This window comes from Oncorhynchus gorbuscha, linkage group LG22 (assembly GCF_021184085.1).
Source record: "Oncorhynchus gorbuscha isolate QuinsamMale2020 ecotype Even-year linkage group LG22, OgorEven_v1.0, whole genome shotgun sequence".
In the NCBI taxonomy this organism is placed as follows: Eukaryota; Metazoa; Chordata; class Actinopteri; order Salmoniformes; family Salmonidae; genus Oncorhynchus; species Oncorhynchus gorbuscha.
In genome coordinates this window covers 16,435,428-16,456,822 of record NC_060194.1, presented here as the reverse complement: position 1 = coordinate 16,456,822, position 21,395 = coordinate 16,435,428, and the positions used below count along the sequence as shown (strand labels likewise).

General features: G+C 41.0%; 1 protein-coding gene across 2 annotated transcripts in view; it reads left to right on the top strand.

Moving 5' to 3' along the window:
- The first annotated feature begins 9,165 nt into the window (after window positions 1-9,165).
- The window catches only part of LOC124009519 (integrin beta-1-like), a 32,734-nt gene continuing 20,504 nt past the window's right edge, over window positions 9,166-21,395 (top strand). The window contains exon 1 of one of the 2 annotated variants that reach the window (XM_046321375.1): window positions 9,166-9,454. The gene's annotated coding sequence lies outside the window, so the exon portion shown is untranslated. The remainder of the gene's footprint in view (window positions 9,455-21,395) is intronic. The other variant, XM_046321376.1, reaches the window with a different exon arrangement.

Sequence of the window (21,395 nt, the reverse complement as noted above, 5' to 3'; positions counted from 1 at the left end):
CTGTTCTGATCACAGCAGTACATAGGCATCCACTGGTAGTGTCTGTCTGTTCTGATTCTGATCACAGCAGTACATAGGCATCCACTGGTAGTGTCTGATTCTGTTCTGATCACAGCAGTACATAGGCATCCACTGGTAGTGTCTGATTCTGTTCTGATCACAGCAGTACATAGGCATCCACTGGTAGTGTCTGATTCTGTTCTGATCACAGCAGTACATAGGCATCCACTGGTAGTGTCTGATTCTGTTCTGATCACAGCAGTACATAGGCATCCACTGGTAGTGTCTGATTCTGTTCTGATCACAGCAGTACATAGGCATCCACTGGTAGTGTCTGATTCTGTTCTGATCACAGCAGTACATAGGCATCCACTGGTAGTGTCTGATTCTGTTCTGATCACAGCAGTACATAGGCATCCACTGGTAGTGTCTGATTCTGTTCTGATCACAGCAGTACATAGGCATCCACTGGTAGTGTCTGATTCTGTTCTGATCACAGCAGTACATAGGCATCCACTGGTAGTGTCTGATTCTGTTCTGATCACTGGTAGTGTCTGAGTTCTGATCACAGCACATAGGCATCCACTGGTAGTGTCTGATTCTGTTCTGATCACAGCAGTACATAGGCATCCACTGGTAGTGTCTGATTCTGTTCTGATCACAGCAGTACATAGGCATCCACTGGTAGTGTCTGATTCTGTTCTGATCACAGCAGTACATAGGCATCCACTGGTAGTGTCTGATTCTGTTCTGATCACAGCAGTACATAGGCATCCACTGGTAGTGTCTGATTCTGTTCTGATCACAGCAGTACATAGGCATCCACTGGTAGTGTCTGATTCTGTTCTGATCACAGCAGTACATAGGCATCCACTGGTAGTGTCTGATTCTGTTCTGATCACAGCAGTACATAGGCATCCACTGGTAGTGTCTGATTCTGTTCTGATCACAGCAGTACATAGGCATCCACTGGTAGTGTCTGATTCTGTTCTGATCACAGCAGTACATAGGCATCCACTGGTAGTGTCTGATTCTGTTCTGATCACAGCAGTACATAGGCATCCACTGGTAGTGTCTGATTCTGTTCTGATCACAGCAGTACATAGGCATCCACTGGTAGTGTCTGATTCTGTTCTGATCACAGCAGTACATAGGCATCCACTGGTAGTGTCTGATTCTGTTCTGATCACAGCAGTACATAGGCATCCACTGGTACTGTGTCTGATTCTGTTCTGATCACAGCAGTACATAGGCATCCACTGGTAGTGTCTGATTCTGTTCTGATCACAGCAGTACATAGGCATCCACTGGTAGTGTCTGATTCTGTTCTGATCACAGCAGTACATAGGCATCCACTGGTAGTGTCTGATTCTGTTCTGATCACAGCAGTACATAGGCATCCACTGGTAGTGTCTGATTCTGTTCTGATCACAGCAGTACATAGGCATCCACTGGTAGTGTCTGATTCTGTTCTGATCACAGCAGTACATAGGCATCCACTGGTAGAGTCTGATTCTGTTCTAAACATAATTATGTATAAGCATCGGCTGGTAGAGTCTGATTCTATTCCGATCATATGAGTGAGTAGGCATCAGCTGGTTAGAGTCTGATTGTGTTCTGATCATCATAGCAGTACATAGGCATCCACTGGTAGAGTCTGATTGTGTTCTGATCATAGCAGTAAGTAGGCATCCACTGGTAGAGTCTGATTGTGTTCTGATCATCATAGCAGTACATAGGCATCCACTGGTAGAGTCTGATTCTGTTCTGATCACAGCAGTAAGTAGGCATCCACTGTTAGAGTCTGATTCTGTTCTGATCATCATAGCAGTACATAGGCATCCACTGGTAGAGTCTGATTCTGTTCTGATCATCATAGCAGTACATAGGCATCGGCTGGTGGAGTCAGATTGGCAGGACTTCATGCCATCCCCATAGTACATGACACATCCAACTTATTGTACATAGGTTTTAATATATTTGAGCGGCCTTTTATATAAAAAAAAATACAAACTGCTGCAGTATCCTTTCTTTGTGCTCTCTGTATCATAGGTGATGTTGTCTGGATGTCCTCATGTATTTAATGGGTATTTTGTGTTGTTATGTTCCATTGGTGCTCTCACAATGCCGCCTGGGAAAAGAGTGTGTTATTATGGCCAATGGTTATATTCGCTACAAAGGCCTAACAAGAAGAGAGTAAAGAGCCCATCGGCTGTGTCTGAAATGACACCCTATTCCCTAGAGTGCACTACGTGCCCTGATCAATAGTCGTGCACTATATAGGGAATAGTGTGGCATTTGGGACGCAACCAGACAACAGACTGGAGGGGGTGAAGCATCTCTAGGAGAGAAAAAATGCTGCTATGACAATACTTGGGCCAGTTTCCCAGACAGATTAAGAATCTCTTTGAGAATGCTTTTTAGTCCAGGACAAGGCTTAATCTGGGTTCTGGGGAACTGGCCCTACATGTCTATGGTGGAATGATGGACCTTGCTAGAATGAAAGATACTCTTCTGCCATGCTGTTTTCATGTACTGTAGCTTACATCCTATGTGCTCTCCTTTTGTCTGTATTGAACACTAACGTAAAGTGTTCATGCAAAACAAAGTACTATATAAAACGGCAAAAACATGGATCCAAGGTTCAATGAATGGATGTGATGTAGCTATACCGTTTATTCCTTCGGCCGGGGTCTATTTGAGGTTCTATGTTTCGCCTCTGTCATGTTTCCTTCATTCAGGGAACCTAGTTAGACAGATGCTTCATGGTTCGGCTTTGAGCTCTTAATGATATTCCACAGGATTAGAATCACTCAAATTAGAATGAGACATTCCTGTTTCTATGGGTTCACCTCTCAAAAATGTAAGGGCCTCATGTTTTGGTGTGGTCCTCTTCAATAGGAAAGGATGCTGCAGCACTAGATGTGAAAACAATGTTGCACTGATATATTTAAAAGAACTTTGTGTTGTTTATGATATTGTTTTGTGAAAAAAAAATAGAGAGAGAGAGAGAGAGAAAGCGAGAGAAGGATAGGACAGTGTTACAGATAACTATTTTATATGGTTTCAGATGACATGATATAATTCTGAAATGTACAATTATGGAGATGTTTTTCATTATTGAAAAAACTATACACGTCTCTTTACTTACGTAATGTTTATATTTAGTTGGTATGTTATATCACCTTGTGTTTTTGTACTGTCACAAATGTCTGTGCCATTTTTTTCTACAAAATGTTTTTTTTTCTTCAATACTGCTAAATGTAATTTGCCATCCCAGATATAAAAAAAAAGGAAAGAAAAAATGATTAAGCAGTTAAGGCCTTATTGACTGAGGTAATTATGTTTCTATACTTGGACCCAAATGTCCGCATTCCCTATACTGTGCAATAACTTTGTCCTGGGCCCATAGGGCTCTGGTCAAATGTAGTGCACTATGTAGGGAATAGGGTGCTATTTGACTCCCTGGTCAGCTTCAAGCCCTACGTAGTTTCTGACTGATCAATGACTACTACATTCCAAAGAATTGGATCAAATAAATGTTTGAATAAGATTCATTCTTTCAAGTGGGTTCAGTTCAAAGATAAGGGGCCAATCCTAACTTCCATTTACGTCTAATTGATATTTACAGTGGGTTTCCAGAGCAGACGACAAGGGACGTTGAAACATCGAAATCCTTTCATTTTCAACAGGGGGAAGCGAAGTGGGCTGGGGCGTGAACAGGGCCAAAATTGAGGATAGCTGAATTTTATGCAAGTACTCTGCCATTGACCAATCACTTTGGCTTCCAGCCTCTGCTGGATTGACTGTTGATACCTAACAGTACCTAGCATGCTTTAGTGTTTGTTAGCACCCACATGAGGGTGAAGCTCGTGTGGCTATATGATTTAACGCTGATAGTGGAAATCCCCTGTTAGGTCTGGATTCAATCAATATCGCAAAAAAATCCACGTTATAATGTAAAGGTAATTTCATAATGACCCGACATATGCAACATTTACCTTGAATGCAGTCTCCGCGGACGCGGGAGCCCTACCTTTTAAATTTAAATCGCGCTATAACGCGGATCTTCCGCAATACTTCTGCTAAATGGATTGAATCCAATATAAATGAGACTTAAATGGAAGTCAGGATTTTCCCCATCTACCCGGACTTGTCTCTTTCTCGTGTGGCCTGTGGAATTTCTACATTGAACACTGGAGGACAGTGTTGTATAAAACACTTTGTGTTGCAAAGGCTGTAGCATTACCTCCCCCAAATCAATGGCAACACATCAAGAGCACCATCACTCAGTTTCTCATTCAGTAGATTAGGGCATACATGATCAAATAAAGTAATTATCAGCGCTACTCAGTTCCTGTAAAGTTCAGTTGTTGCAGGTAGAGAGAGATGCCATGTGCGAAGACTTGCATGGTTCGGATGAGGTTTCCTGAGAAAGCCACCATGATTAAGTGCCATCACCTCCAAAGAGCTATACTTAATATCACCATAGAGCTATACTTAATATCACCATAGAGCTATACTTAATATCACCATAGAGCTATACTTAATATCACCATAGAGCTATACTTAATATCACCATAGAGCTATACTTAATATCACCATAGAGCTATACTTAATATCACCATAGAGCTATACTTAATATCACCATAGAGCTATACTTAATAAAGGCTTTATTCTTCCACCATTACACACCAAAGACAGCACTGAATGCTGAATGTACAGCAATGTAAGGCTGTCCTCAAAGCCCAAAACAGGGAAAAGGCATTTTCCTGAGAATGTCCTTCAGAACCAGACTTCCCACTGACAACACTTGATAGGGCAGGCCTACCAAAATATGTCCTATTTGTGCTTCTCTCTCTTAGTGGGTTTGCTGCACTCTGTGTGACCTGACATTCCTCCCTGGTTTAGACAACATATGTTTTTAACCTAACTTGTGCAGTGGAACTGAGGACCTAAACACAAAGTACAGATATCCTGATTGGGCATTTTTAAATGACAAAAGACAAAACAAATATGAGAAGCAACGTTTGAAATGTTGTTTTGTTTGTGACTAATTATTTGACTGCACAATGACATTATCCTAACATCATCAAATACATTGATTAGAAATCAAAGGACTATCATTCTGTGTTAATGTAATCTCTTTCACTTACAGCTTAATTGGAACCTAGATTCATTTATCATTACTTATTCATTAATAATTTACTAATTTAATTGAATTATAATGTATGACTCATACATTAGCCCCGATTGAGTTAAACATGTATTAATTATAGGATGGTAATTAGGAGGTAGATGAGTGGCTGATGATTTGGGGGAGAGATCCCTGTTGCTTCATGTGAGTGTTATTTAGCCACAGGGGGGCTCAAGTATGCACAACAGCAGCTGTGCAGTCATAGGTTGATGACACAATGTCTAAATGTGTGCAGATCTCGGCTGGTGGCAAAACCCCCAACATTTATAGATGCCCCTAACCGAGGTATAACAAATCACAACCATGTTTTACCATATCTCTAAGGTCTCCCATAAATTAAATCAATGGTTGTGGCAAAATATTTGACTGCAAACGTGGTTACATTTATACTGTAGATGTTGTGACACACCCACTTAACTCTAGCAGTGCAGAATAATGAGCTGTGGTGTGATCAGTTTTCATTTCTACATTTCAGTATAGGCAGTCAACAGATGCATCTTGCATACCAAATGAGAACCATTGACTAACTGTTATGTTATCCCAGCCTGAATAATGGAGGGATAGTAATGGGGGGATAGTTGGTTGTCTGGTTGTGAAGGTCTGTGAAAGGGCTGTCACAGACTGACTTGCCTTTAGATCTTTCCAACTATCCCCCCATTACTATCCCTCCATTTATTATGTTGAATGTGGCCAAAAGTCCTTCGGGTCATATTCCTTCGGAAGTCCGGCAGGATGATAATTTGGCCGATATTAACTGTGGGTGGTTGGCATTGATTACGGACTGGAGAGTGACATAACCTGTGAGGGTTACTGAGAAGATAGTTAGAGTGTAGCTAGGTCATAGACTATGACTAAGAAGCATTGGTTATGAGGGACATAGTACAGCTCCACACACATATACATGTACATTTGATGAGTATCCCTGGGCTTTGATGGACAGTAAAAGGGTTGCAGAGGAGGTGGAGCAGATCAAGCATGATGCAAAAAGACCACTATCTCACAGCCAATCTCCATCCACCATAAATGATTACATACAGTTTTACCATTCTAAGGCGCCTCTTGTTTGCCATAAATGGGGCATATGTCCTTGTTGGGATTACTGCAGTTTCCAAGACCAATGCATGAGTCACCTCAACATGAAAGCTCATACTTCACATGCGAGACCAGTTCAGGTGTCACATGGGCTAGCCAGCCATGGTTGGTAGCGAAATAGGTTGCAAATGAGGTAATGCACGCCAGCAATTTCCAGACGGCATTTTGGCTGTTGAATGGCAGTCCAGTTCCATAGCGTCTCTGTCTCTAGTAACTGCCCGAGGAGAGGACTGACGGTGGGAGTGGGCCTATCAAGGACAGTTCTGGAATATTCAGGGTGGCATTGACATTGGAGAAGTGCAATTCCTATGAAATGTGACGGCCCATTTCTTGTCAATGCGTGTCAGGTTGTGTTGGTTCATTATAGTGAACACCAACGCCTTATGCAGTTGTCATGTGTGGTTGCATCCTCCACATGCACCATAACTGTCACCAAGTCAACATATATGGCAACTCCAGGGCAGACAGCCAGGATGGTCTGGAAGAAGCAATGCGCCAACGGAGTCCAACCAGGATAAAAGTGCACTGGAACATCCCAATGTGCATCAGAAATGCAGTGAGCCAGGAGATGGTCATGTTGGATTAAGGCAGATCGATTGGACTAGCAATGAATCAAAACAAACTTCTAAATGATAAGGAGGTGACTTAAGATCCCAATCCTGGAGAGGCAAGTTGTTAAGCTATGGAAGAGGGTGTTAGAGTCCAGGGTGGGATTCCCGTTCCTTTCGTTTGATCTTTAAAGAGGCTCATGACTTGGAATACTTGGCGTTTCCATGCCAAGCAGTCTGCTGCCATTTTATATATCCAGACAAAGGTGTTAGAGTGTATATGGTGGGCATATTGGATTCCTAACATAGTTGAAGTACACAAAAATAGTATTGAGTACAGGTCATAAGTACAGTGCACACATCAGAAAAATGTATCTCATTTAGCGTATACATATACAGGCGATTAACCCAACATTCTATGTTAAGGTTTCAGCTATATTGGATTTTGGACGCCGTATTGTATTTGGCGTCAAATCTAGGAGGTGGGGGGGGGCTAACATAATTGCAAGAGTAGGAGCTAAACATACTGTATAAAATCCACCTTAGACTGGAAAAAAATGACAGTGTCTGAGCCCACTTGCCTAAGAGCTGATTACAATAGTCACAAGATCAAACAACTGTATGCAGTTTTGTCAGGCAGGACCATACAGGGAGTTTTTCCTAGTCACCGTGCTTCTACATATACATTGGCTGCTGTTGGGGTTTTAGGCTGGGATTTTGTAGAAGCACTTTGTGACATCGGTTGATGTAAAAAAGGGCTTCATAAATACATTTGATTGATACAGCAGTGAATTAAAGCAGTTTGTCTATTTAACAGCAACCAAAAAGTGAAGTATTTCTGATGATTGTATCTGTGTGTTTAAAGGTCTAGATAATAAAATATCCAAATGTTGTTTGTTTGTATATGTCGAGCTGACAACTGACTACTTGCAATTTTGGGATACAAATACTTATTAATGTAACCACTTTTGCAGTAAAACATTTTTATACAACCGTCCATTTCTTATATGGGATAACTTAGAGATATGGAATCATGGTTGTGCTTTGTTATACGTTGGGTAAGGGTATCTCAATAGCGGAAGTCCTTTTTGAGGATATGCCACTAGGCTTATAGTCACTGTTCTCATTTGACTATGCACACACACTCATTCCAAGAACACATCATATCTTTTATAATAATGTTTCACAGAGGAATAAATACATTTAAACCTATATTATGCAGAGCCCTACTCAGTGTCAGTGATATGTCTTGTTTTTCAGTTTACACCACCTAGAAAATACATTGTAACTCTTTTATAATATAAGTCACTCCATAAGTCACTGTAAGTCACTCCAAAGCGACTGACTTACAGTCATGCTTGCATAAATTTTTTTACGAAAAAAGGGAGCAAACTTCTTTAGCAGACTCAAAGTAAGGCAGCATAAATGATGTTGTCTTACAAACAAACAATGCTCTGCCAAGTAAACAAGAGGGTCATTAAAGCTTCCTGTTTGGTCACTGATCACATACACAACATGAACAACCCAATAGTGGTTTCACTAAACTACAGTGTCTCTCAGGAGGAGTTTACTACTGTTTTTCACTGAGCAACATTCAAACAATTGTGTTTGAGAGTATAGTCTCACGTTTGATCTCCAGAATGTCTGCTCTCTTTCTGAGGTAAGAGCGTTGAATCATCACTTAGTAACCGCAGTTATCAGTAGGTTGGACCGGAAGCCTTCCAGACAAGTTATAATGTGTGTCATATATTAAACCATCCTTATCTGAGTAAATACAACTTTGTATCTAAACAAATTACAGTGTGTGTGTGTGTGTGTGTGTGTGTGTGTGTGTGTGTGTGTGTGTGTGTGTGTGTGTGTGTGTGTGTGTGTGTGTGTGTGTGTGTGTGTGTGTGTGTGTGTGTGTGTGTGTGTGTGTGTGTGTGTGTGTGTGTGTGGACATGTTTAACTTTACTTGTGAGGACCTTAATTCCCCACAAGACTAGTCAATTATTTATTTTTGACCAACTGGTGACATTTTGCCGAAAAAAGGCTATTTCTAGGGTGTTTACTTTTAGGGTTAAGGATAGGTTTTGGGTTTTTAGGGTTAGGGCTAGGTTAATGGTTAGGTTTAGGGTTGTGTTTGGGTAAGTAGGAATTTGAATGGCAATCAATTGTGTGTCCCCACAAGGTTAGTAAAACCAGACTGCGTGTGTGTTTGAAGTGCTCAGGGTCACTAATGTTATTTAGGAATAGAAGGGTTCACAGGTCTGCTCCATTGCCCTCCAAGTAGAGTCGGTATTTCCTGTGTGGGCGGTCCTAGATAAGAATAAGTGACTGTAATTCGTCGTCCACTTTGTTGAAGGAAAAAATATTTCGCCCTAGACTGAGGATCTATTGTAACGTGTTCGGGCGAGCTGCCCCTAGTAAAATAATTTACATCGCGCTTTCATCGACTTTTTTTGTATTTTGAACGGGGCAAGCATAATTTTAAACGGTTAAGGCACATCACTGACACTTTGCAGTATTTCCTTCCGTGAATAACAGTTTTTTTCTCTAGAAAAAGCGCACGGGATACTTTTTTTTCTCAGTAAATGCTGCTCTGAAATTATAAACAAAGACAAAAACCCGAGTCAAGGTAAGATTCTATACTTTATTTTCTCAAATGATTGTCCAGCTTATATTGGTTATGCCAAGATTTTATAGGCTAATGAAATGTTCAAGGGATTCGACAAAGGGTAATGATGAGGAATGAGTTGGGGAACTTTGGGTGGGGATATCGGCGGCCGGATGGGGCGACGAAAAACCGAATGGCTATGTGAATTCACTCGTATCAAATGGTCTAAAAATCGACATTTTTGTGTTTATCTGTAGCCTGCCAAGGTAAATTACTACATTGTTCAGTTTTAGGCCCGTATCATTACATTTTGACGCATTTTGGTTGGTAGGCATTGTGTTTGTTTGTCCCCCATTGTCGTCCACTGTCTGGAGGGAATGTAGAAGACAAGATATCAGAGCAGGCCTTCCTTCCTACCATAGTTGAAATTTGAAGCTGACATTTTACGCGAGTCTACTATAAAATGTAGCCCCCTATGCCATGATGTAACTTAACGTTTTTTGAAGTGAATATATATCGTGTCAAGAGTTTTCGCAGACCACATTGTAACATTGTTGCCTCCATTGTCCGAAGGGGATTGGTTGGAAGGCCTGGGCTCTTGGCCATCGAGTGTCTCTCCCTGGGGTAGTCTAAAATGGACCATGTCAATCAATATGTGGTAGCCTATGTACACGTATATTTCTAATGTCATTTCACAGATTAAACGGTAGTTTGTATCAAATAACTATAATTGTATTTGGGAGTGTCTCACAGCAGCCTTTGATATGGAGATTCTGATGTATGTCTTCAAATGGTAACTCAGTCAGTCTCAACCAAAAATACCTGTGTGTGTAAACTGTGGTTCACCATTTAGCAGTGAGTCAATCCAGAGAGGAATGTGTTGTTATGAGTGGTTAGCTAGTATTTTGTCATGTTTCAAATGTCGTCCTATTCAGTGTATTACTTTTGGCCAAGGCCTATGGGGTAGTAGAGGACTACATAAGGAATAGGGTGCCATTTAGGTTATGTGTACTACACTCATAATGTAGTTGAGTTGACTGTGTGCATTGAGACTGACAAGATAGATCCTGCCTTTATAATCACTTCCTGTAAGAACAGTGTAGCCAGAGGCTGCGTTCTTCAGCAAAGAAGGCGAAAGCGCAGAATGATTTGTTAAGCGGTGTAAAGCCTTCCGCATGCTTCGGTTCGGCTGGCGCCTTAGGTGAACCAAACGAGTGTGCTCGCATACTCCCTTAAAAGACCTTAGCTTGACAAATGAGAAAAAGGTGTCAATGGTACCGTTTGTCCATCTTGAGACACTGTAGCAAGTACACACTACTTCAAAATAGTCAGAATTCATCTAAGATATTTAATGACATATTTCTTGAGTTGATGTTTTTAGTCTACGATCTTAGTCACGCAATTTTATATATAACTATTTCTCAAGTGAAAACATTTGCATGAAAATGATTCATCTCTTGAATGACAAACACTTGATTGGTCAACAGCAGGGATTCTTCAATCACCAACAAAGGGGTGTAGATTTAGGGAACAGACCCACAAAAAATGTGTGTTCACAAACAGCCGAAGACAAACAAACAAGCTACAAAATGTCATCAGAATATTTGCACTAATTGTTTCGGATAGGAAGCATGCAGACGCCTTAAGCACTGACACCAATCCAAATAGCTATTTGCTGTCTGACTGAGCCATTCTTGTTAATTTCTTATGTTAAGGATTAACGTGTGTTCGTTTAATGGCCTTCGTCAGATTAATTGGGGTGAAATAAGTCTTTGATTAGGAGATCTTGTCTGATATCATAGACCTAGAACGTTAGCATTATTGTCTCAAGGGCAGGAGTCAAGGAGTGAACCCCCCTCTTGCGTTTTATCTTGCGCCTACATGCACACACACACACAGTGGTAATTACATAGGCTCAGAGTCACTTCAGATGCTTCATAATAGCACACAGACCACGCGGTAGAAGTGGTGTTGGGCTGACCCAATGAGTCACTTCCCTTCCCTATATAATACAATATATGCCATTTAGCAGAAGCTTTATCCAAAGTGACTTAGTCATATGTTCATACATTGCCTTCTGTTAGTTACGTTGTTAGGACTTAAAGGGGTAGTTCAGGATTTTTGCATTAAAGCCCTTTTATCTGCTTAAGTCAGATGAACTCATGGTTTGCTAATTTCCCCCCAACATCCCAACATCGGACACTCTAGAGGTTGGAGGATTTAAATCACCTCGAGCTCAACATACAAATGGCCTGGGAAGTAATGGTACTTTTTGTGACTAAAGCCACCCTTCAAGCTAGCTGATCAGTTTATGTAAGTTAAGTTAGGCTTTGAGTTTTAAAAAAAAAAAAAAGTCATATATATATATACACACACACACACACTCTTTTGTGGGACATGCTGTATATTGTAAAATTAAGCTGTGCGACAGTCCACACATACTTTAATATCCAACTTTTTACCTAAATTATTCATACATGTTAGTATTAAACTGTTATCTACTTATTCAAAACATAAGATTAATCTGTAAAACAAATAATGAGACACTTATTTGGTTACAACACTGAATAAGATGTTGGTGAAGAACCATTTTTAAGGGGCTACAGGAGGGTGCACTGGGCTACGCAATGAAAAGTTGACAGGCCAACATTTTTTTTTTTACCGGAAGGCTAGTCAACTATCTAGTATACACTTTGGAGTTTTTTTTTTACAAAAACGGATAATCTTGTAATTTAACAAAATAGTAAGGGACCGTATGCCGATAATACGGTACATATATATTTTTTGCTAAACTGCTAATCAAAGAGTTAACAGTGGTAGTATATACACTGAAATGTCAAACATGCTATTTGCTAACTCGTTAGCTAACTTTTTTACAACACCAATCACAAAACATTGATGACTTGATCACAAGATAACACTGTTGAAGGTAATATATTTCTTAAATGCTGTTGAGTATACCCATAATACAGGGTGCTACGCTACCATTTTTATGACTAACTTTGTTCATACTGGACATAGTTTTGTAAACCAATGCTAACTAGCATTAGCGCATTGACTGGAAGTCTACAGGAACAGCTGGCATTCTAGCTGTTCCCATAGACTTCCAGTCATTCTGCTAATGCTAGTTGGCAACTTAATTCAAACTGAACTCAGTCATAAAAATGGTATCCAAGTGTTAATCTGATTCTGGGAAAGGATTTCCCAAACAATCCCTTCAACAGCAACAATAGCACCGGGCTAGCCTAGGTTTGTGTCCCAACTGGCACCCTATTCCCTCAATAGTACACTACTTAAAAAGTAGTGCAAAATGGTCTCTGGTCAAAAGTAGCGCACTATAAGGGTGTAGGGTACCATTTGGGACGCTAGACTAGGAGTGTCCGAATAATATCATACTGTATGTAGTAGGCTATATGACTGATCTGTCATGGGGTCAAACGTCTTAGAGTAGGAGTGCTAGGATCAGCTCCCCCTGTCCATTGTTATTCATTGTGATTAAAAAATTCTAGACTGATCCTAAGTCAGCACACCTATTGTGAGATGCTTGATACATACGACCCCCGGAGTTGTCCGACTGATTCAACAGATGACTGGCCAGTACTGATTCAATGGCATGTTGTTCAGGCTTGCTAGTCAGATATGAGTCACATTGCAGGCTCAAATGAGTAGACCCCTCAGGCCTGGCAGTGACGACTAAAATGAATAGGCCTAGCCCTAGACCCCTCATTGTGGAAGTTTGCATTAGTCATTTTATGTGTTTTAACTCTTATGTGATCTGGAACATGACTAAGTTAGAATGTGTTGTCTGGGTACGATCTGAGATCGTGATCAAGACCTACCCCCACCTCCTTTTCTGAGAGGAGTTACACATGTTTGTTGTGGGTAATATATTTATGCGGCAGGTAGCCTAGCGGTTAGAGCGTTGGGCCACTAACCGAAAGATTGCTAAATCGAATCCCCGAGGGGACAAGGTATAAATCTGTCGTTCTGCCCCTGAACAAGGCAGTAACCCACTGTTCCTAGGCTGTCATTGTAAATAAGAATTTGTTCTTAACTGACTAGTTACACAAAGGTTATGTACGCTATAGAGTGTCTCAGAGTAAGAGTGATGATCTAGGATCAGTTTAGTATTTTAGATCACAAATAATAGCTTTCATGGATGGGGGGCTGGTCCCTGGTCTGCACTCCTACTCTGAGACGCTCGATACAGTATGGCTAAGATCATGTCAAGAAGGCAGCTCTTGTTCACACCATTGAGTAGCCTACTGGCTTGTAGACGCCCCCCGTGAAAACACAATGTCAAAAAATGAATTGGATTAAGCAGGAATTCTTCAGTTTAGATGGTTTCTTCAGTATTCCCTTGTATGACCCAATGCTCTTTCTGATCCATCCACACAGTGCTGTTAAGGGAGAGCAGCATACACCGCAGTTGAATTAAAGGTGCAATATGCAGAAATAACTCAGCCTTTTCCTGGTTGCTAAAATTCTAATAGTTTGCTTAAATTCAGTTTGTGACAAAACAAGCAATGCAAAGTGTAGAGAATCATTATACCATCTAAACAGCTGTGAAATATATTTTCAAGGACCAAAAAATGTTGTATTTTCAGCTGTTTGAAGCTGGTGTATTAAAATCGGAACTGAAGAACGGAACGCATAGAAATAGCGCACATAGAACACATCTGCCGCTTCTTATACTTGCTTTTGATGACATTGACAGATCTATAACTCAGATTTTTATGTGCATTTGGTCAGGTCACCCAAAAAGGTACATACTGCAGCTTCAAAGAAATGTATTAATTTTCTGCTATGAGAGCTAATGCACAGGGGGAGAGAAAGAGAGAAGGGGCGGTGGGTGAGAGTGCACTGTGACTTACGCGAGCAGGTGGGAGTTGACAAGGAGAGTGGGGGTTGAGTGTCCGTTCACCTTATTGAGGGACAACCAGACCGCTTACCTAGAACAAACAATGCAGACATATTTTGTGGGGTTATAATTCATATCCCACCATTCACTCATTGAATGTGTTGATAATATTTTGATTCATTTGCAAATTTATTTTACACGTTAATTGACATAAGGAGTACCATAGAAATGTGCTTATTTTGTACACATCCCTATTTGTGTGCAGCCAAAAGTGGTCTGTCGACAATCGTGGTTTCATGTGGTTAACCAGCGAGGTGAGTGAGGCCGTGAGATGCGTGCACCATACATACTGGTGTGGTCTGTCTCTTTCTATATCACCGGATGCAGCTCAAACAGTTCATAGCTAGTTTAGCGACCACTTAGCAACAAGATGAAACCTTCCATAAACACAACCAACTGACTCAGTGGATAAGTGTTAGGTCTTGTACTGTCTCCCCCTCTCTAAACAGGATTGTGTTAATCATTACAAGTGACTGCAATATGCTCCCTTTTTAGCTGCCCCTTGAGCAAACATTAGGCCTAGGTATGATGTTTGCTCAAAATCTTGCATATATTGGTGAGGTATTGACATCTTAACCTATGCATTTTCTCTATTTTAGCATCCATAATGCAAGTGACTTTTTCTAAACAATTACATATCACTATACAATTTTGGAGTGCAGGCAGTTTGTCGACTTTTGTACAGCAGACTAGCAGAGCTGTTGACACATTCTGCATTGAGTCAAGTACACACGTGGCGACCTGTGTGAGTGCCTGAAGCTTCCATGATGCGTCCATTATGCTGGAAACCTACAGACTGTTTTTAGATTCAAAACCAGGCCATTCTTACACACAACTCAGCAGACTCTGACAGTGACCAAGGCAAGTAAGCAGTAGGAAAGAGTTTTACGGAGATATTCTCACTCATTTTCTACTGTCTGATTTGCATGGGAATGTCAGGAATGTCACTCCCAAGGCTAGTGAGTGGGTGGAGCCTTTAGGCTTACATGCATAAGGGACAGATTCTCCTCACAGGGCAACTAGATGTGTCAGCAATGGAACGTTTTGATGAATTTACATCACAGAGCGAGATAATATTTCTGCCCCTGAGGCATGCTTCTTTCAGCCAGACTATAGATTAAACCACCCTGTCTTCAATATGACCTGTCTGCATCCAATAACCGGCAGGGGATTGGGTTACCTCTAGTGTTCTCCCTAGATACCCTTTAAGACCTACAGAAAACAATTTGTTTGGTCAGTGGTAGACTGTGGTAATATAATGTAGTTATTTCTTGAGTTCGGTTTGCATTGCAGTTACTGAGATGTGGTTGACTTCCCTACCTCAGTTGAGTCTAAGTCGCTCTGGATAAGAGTGTCTGCTAAATGACCTTAGGTCTTCAGTAGACCTTATATTTTTCACTGACAGTCTGTAGCCTCAAGCAGAGTTTACCAAACTAAGTCCTGGGCCCCTCCCCTGTGTGCACGTTTTGGTATTTGCCCTAGTACTACACAGCCGATTCAAATAATCAAAGCTTGAATAGTTGGTTATTTGAATCAGTTGTGTAATACCAGGACAAAAAAACGAAATGTGTGGGGTGGGGGCTGAAGGATAGGTCTGCCGACTGCAACAGTTAGACTGCTCTCTCTCTCTCTCTCTCTCTCTCTCTCTCTCTCTCTCTCTCTCTCTCTCTCTCTCTCTCTCTCTCTCTCTCTCTCTCTCTCTCTCTCTCTCTCTCTCTCTCTCTGTTGAACCTGACCATACAAAGCCATGATTTGCTAGAGTTTATTCACACCAATATAAATATTATGCTCTTAAATATGCCATGACAGACAGCGTCTGTTCATAGTTGCAACACAACAGATTCAGAAACGTCACTTTTAAATCCCTGAAATTCCTTGAGGTTTGTACAGGGTTTTTCATTATAGTAGTAGTTTGAGCAAAGATTCTAGCAAATTGTAGCTGTAAAGGGCATGAAATTGACGCTTCTCATCATATTTCCCCCTGTTGTCATCTCTTAAAGTAGACCTGGGTTATTTCTTCCCTACACAAATCACTGATTGTATCCCATGACTGATATACTGCTTTTAGAAAATGGATATTCCCTTTCCCATGATCTAGTCCTCTGCCAAGATGAGTCATGGTTTCCCATGCTAAGAGAATGGATTTTCCCGACCGGTGACTGGGGCTGCGTGCACTACTTTCGAACCGGAGCCCTATAGGCCCTGTTCAAAGGTTGTGCACTATATATGGAATAGGGTGACATTTGGGATGCACCCTGGGAAAGGCTTACCACCACAGCAGACCAGCTGTACACCCTTAGAAAGTTACCTCTGGATGCAGTTTTACAAATCAGATTGGATACTGTTCGACTGTGTGTATTTTGATGTAGCCAAAGACATCTGGTGACTCTTGGGCCTAGATTAAATTCCCTCTCAAATTTTTAACTGATATCCAGGTGGTTTAGACTAGAGGTCGACGATTATGATTTTTCAACGCCGATGCCGGTTAATTAATTATATTTGTATATATTTTTTGTTGTTGTAATAATGACAATTACAACAATACTGAATGAACACTTATTTTAACTTAATATAATACATCATTAAAATCAATTTAGCCTCAAGTAAATAATGAAACATGTTCAATTTGGTTTAAATAATGCAAAAACAGTGTTGGAGAAGAAAGTAAAAGTGCAATATGTGCTAACGTTTCAGTTCCTTGCTCAGAACATGAGAACATATGAAAGCTGGTGGTTCCTTTTAACATGAATCTTCAATATTCCCAGGTAAGAAGTTTTAGGTTGTAGGAATTATAGGACTACTTCCCTCTATACCATTTGTATTTCATTTGTGTTTTAATCTTTGACTATTGGATGTTCTTATAGGCACTTTAGTATTGCCAGTGTAACAGTATAGCTTCCATCCCTCTCCTCGCTCGAACCAGCAACACAATGAGAATTAGCTTGCGCTAACTAGCTAGCCATTTCACTTCGGTTACACGAGCCTCATCTCGGGAGTTGATAAGCTTGAAGTCATAAACAGCGCAATGCTTGATGCACAACAAAGAGCTGCTGTCAAACTCACGAATGTGCTGTTTGAAAGAATGTTTATGCACCTGCTTCTGCCTACCACCACTCAGTCAGATACTTGTATGCTCAGTCAGATTATATGCAACGCAGGACACGCTAGATAATATCTAGCAATATCATCAACCATGTGTAGTTAACTAGTGATTATGATTGATTGTTTTTTTATAAGATAAGTTTAATGCTAGCTAGCAACTTACCTTGGTTTACTGCATTCGCGTAACAAGCAGTCTCCTTGTGGAGTGCAACGACCGTGCAATAATGGCAGGTCGTTATTGCGTTGGACTGGTTAACTGTAAGATTGCAAGATTGGATCCCCCGAGCTGACAAGGTGAAAATCTGTCGTTCTGCCCCTGAACAAGGCAGTTAACCCACCGTTCCTAGGCCGTCATTGAAAATAAGAATGTGTTCTTAACTGACTTGCCTAGTTAAATAAAGGTATTCAAAATAAAAAAAATCGGCGCCCAAAAATAACGATTTCCGATTTTTATGAAAACTTGAAATTGGCCCTAATTAATTGGCCATTCCGATTAATCGGTCAACGTCTAGTTTAGACACACACACAAAATGTTGCTCAATTGGCAGAATTGTCTCTCTTAGCTGTGTTTGTCAGGTTTCACAGTACCAGTTCTTCCATATGGCGTCCACATGCTTCCAATCCGAAAGAGTTCAGAAGAGTTTGTGCATATATTATGACATTTTGTAACTTGTGTTCTTTTTGCACATTGGTGGGTTTTTATCCCGGCTGTCCGGGCACACATGGAGGCAAGCTGAAGTCGGTAGCCAAAGTCTACGCTCCTTTGTCGGTAATTGGTCAACAGTAGGGATTCTTCAACAATCTTTGTCATTCAACCAGAGATGACTCATTTTCAAGCATATTTTTTCTTAGTTAGATGTAAAATTGCATGACTAAGATATTTTCTGCAAAAACGTCAATTAATGACAGATTTCTTGTATTAATTCTGACTATTTTGAGGAAGTTTATAGTGGCTACGGCGTCTCACAATGGAAAAACCGCTTCTTGTTTTTTCAGGTGAAGATCTTTTTAAGGGAGTATGCAAGCACGCTCGTTCGGTTCACCCTAGCAGAGTTTGGCTATGTGCCAGCCAAACTGATGAATGCTGATGCCTTTAGCCTAGGCTACCAATGTTCTTTCTGGATAAAAAGGGGGCTTAGGTGCTCAGTGTGGCAGGGGGCATTGCGAAGGGCGCGGTCAGCCCATGTGCACGGCTGGATTTTAGTGGCCCCATCTTGGTGGTGTAGGTAGATTATTTGTAAAAAAAAATAAAAAAAATAAGCCCATTTCCTGCAATTCTACAAATTTCTCCAAGGAGCTGAGAGAAAAAGTAATAGTTTTGAAACATTGGTCCTGGCCAAAAGTAGTGCCCTATATAGGGAATGGGGTGCCATTTGGAATGTCTCCTAGATCAGTCAACCCCCTGCAATTTGGTGCTTTGTAAAGGATGATACCCTGAGCTGGAAACAAAGATCCTGTCCAGGAATGTTGGGGGGAGTCTGGATGGTTAGATTGCTGCTATTTGTGTTGTATCATGTTCAACTGGATCATATTCGTTACTAATGCACAACAAATGAAAATGTGAGTTTCTTAATGGACAAGTTCAGGAAGTCCTTCCATGTTTCAGTCCATTTTCTTCCGTTTAGTGTCTACTGGTGAATATGACCCTGGTGTCTCTCTTTAGATGTAGGCTTCGTCTTGTACCTTTTTATACCCTTTTCACATCTTGGATGTGACTGCTAAAATCAGTTGTGACAGTTAGATTTCCAGGCAGCTTTTTCTCTTACCCTCTCACTCACAAATATGTTTATCACTGAAGCTCTTTGGCGGAGATGGCCTGGCCAGTACCCCCACAGGACGTGGGCGGAAGCCACTCCTCAGTAAAAGGCACATGACGGCCCGCTTGGAGTTTGCCAGAAGGAACCTTAAGCCTCTCAGACCATGAGAAACTAGATTATTTGGTCTGATGAAATCAAGATTGAACTCCATGGCCTGAATGCCAAGTGTCACGTCTGGAGGAAACCTGGCACCGTCCCTACGGTGAAGTGTGGTGGTGGCATCATCATGCTGTGGGGATGCCTCACAAGTCCTCAACTGGCAACTTCATTAAATAGTACCCGCTAAAAACACCAGTCTCGATGTCAACAGTGAAGAAGCGGCTACTGGATTCTGGCCTTCTAGGCAGAGTTCCTCTGTCCAGTTTCTGTGTTCCTTTGCCCATCTTAATATTTTATTTTTATTGGCCTGTCTGAGATATGGCTTTTCTTTTGCAACTCTTCCTAGAAGGACAGTGTCCCGGAATCGCCTCTTCACTGTTGACGTTGAGACTGCTGCTTTTAGCGGGTAGTATTTCATGAATCTGGCAGTTTAGGACTTGAGGCGTCCGGTGTCTGTAGTTTGAGAAACAATGTACTTGTCCTCTTGCTAAGTTGTGCACCGGGGCCTCCCACTCGTCTTTCTATTCTGGTTAGAGACCATTTGCACTGTCCTTTGAAGGGAGCAGTGCACAGCATTGTACGAGATCTTCAGATTCTTGGAGATTTCTCGCATGGAATAGCCTTCATTTCTCAGAACAAGAATACGCTGGCGAGTTTCAGAAGAAAATACCCCGTTTCTGATAATTTTGAGTCAAATGCTGATGCTACAGATACTCATCTAGTCTAAAGAAGTCCAGTTGTACTGCTTCTTTAAGCAGAAAAACAGTTTTCAGCTGTGCTAACATAATTGCAAAAGGGTTTTCTAATGATCAATTATCCTTTTAAAATTATAAACTTGGATTAGCTAACACAACGTGCCGTTGGAACACAGGAGTGATAGTTGCTGATAATGGGCCTCTGTACGCCTATGTAGAGATTCCATAAAAAAAATTGTCCTTTTCCAGCTACAATAGTAATTTACATCATTAACAATGTCTACACTGTATTTCTGATCAATTTGATGTTATTTTAATGGACAAGAAAATAGCCTTTCTTTCAAAACGAGGACATTTCTAAGTGACCCCAAACTTTTGAACAGTAGTGTATGTAAATATGATAGTTCCGTTTTTTATATATATTTTTAAATGTAAATGAGCAACATTTTCTAAAAATAGTTTTTGCTTTGTCATTATGGGGTATTTTGTGTAGATTGAGGGGGGGAAACGGTTTAATCAATTTTAGAATAATGCTGTAATTTAATCATGTGGAAAAAGTCTAGGGGTCTGAATATTTTCTGAAGGCACTGTAGGTTAGGCTGTGTTCACGTACGCAAATGCCTGAGGTAGTTTGTGCGTGCTTGTGTACAACTACATGTGGAGTCTGTTCCAGAGACAAAACTCCCTCAAATACTGCCCAAGCTGATAATTTTGTCAAGAAAATAAATACAGTACTGGGTGTACTTTTGAGATATCTCAGTGATATTTGTGAAGTGGGTAATGCTACAGTATAAGATACCCAATAAGGCTATTTCTGCTCTCTGACTCTCTTTAACCAAGTATTGTTGGCAAGGCGGACTCTCTCCGTCATTCTTTGTGTCTTTTACCGGGCTGAGAGAGGGAGAGAACTTGAGAGGTGCTGACTTCATAAGTGAGAAGAACTGGGCAGATTCCAGGCCGTCAGAGGAAATGTGTCACTGGGAGAGAGAGCGAGAAGGAGGAGGACTTTGGGGAGGCATGTAGCTGCCGGACCATATATGGGAGTAGAGGACTCACACCTCTCCATTCTCTGCTCTGTGTTAGGAAGCAGTGGTCTTGTCAAGCAATGTGTTCCAAATGCCACCCTATTCGCTATATAGTGCAATACTTTTGACTATAGTCCTATGGGGCCTGGTCAAAAGTAGGGCGCTATATAGGGAATGGGGTGCCATTTGGGATCCTGGGGTCTCGTTTATAAACCGTGTGTACACAAATGTTTTTCATGCAAAGTTGGCATTTTATAAAAACTGAACTTGATGTGAAAATGTGCTCACCTTTCTACAAACTTG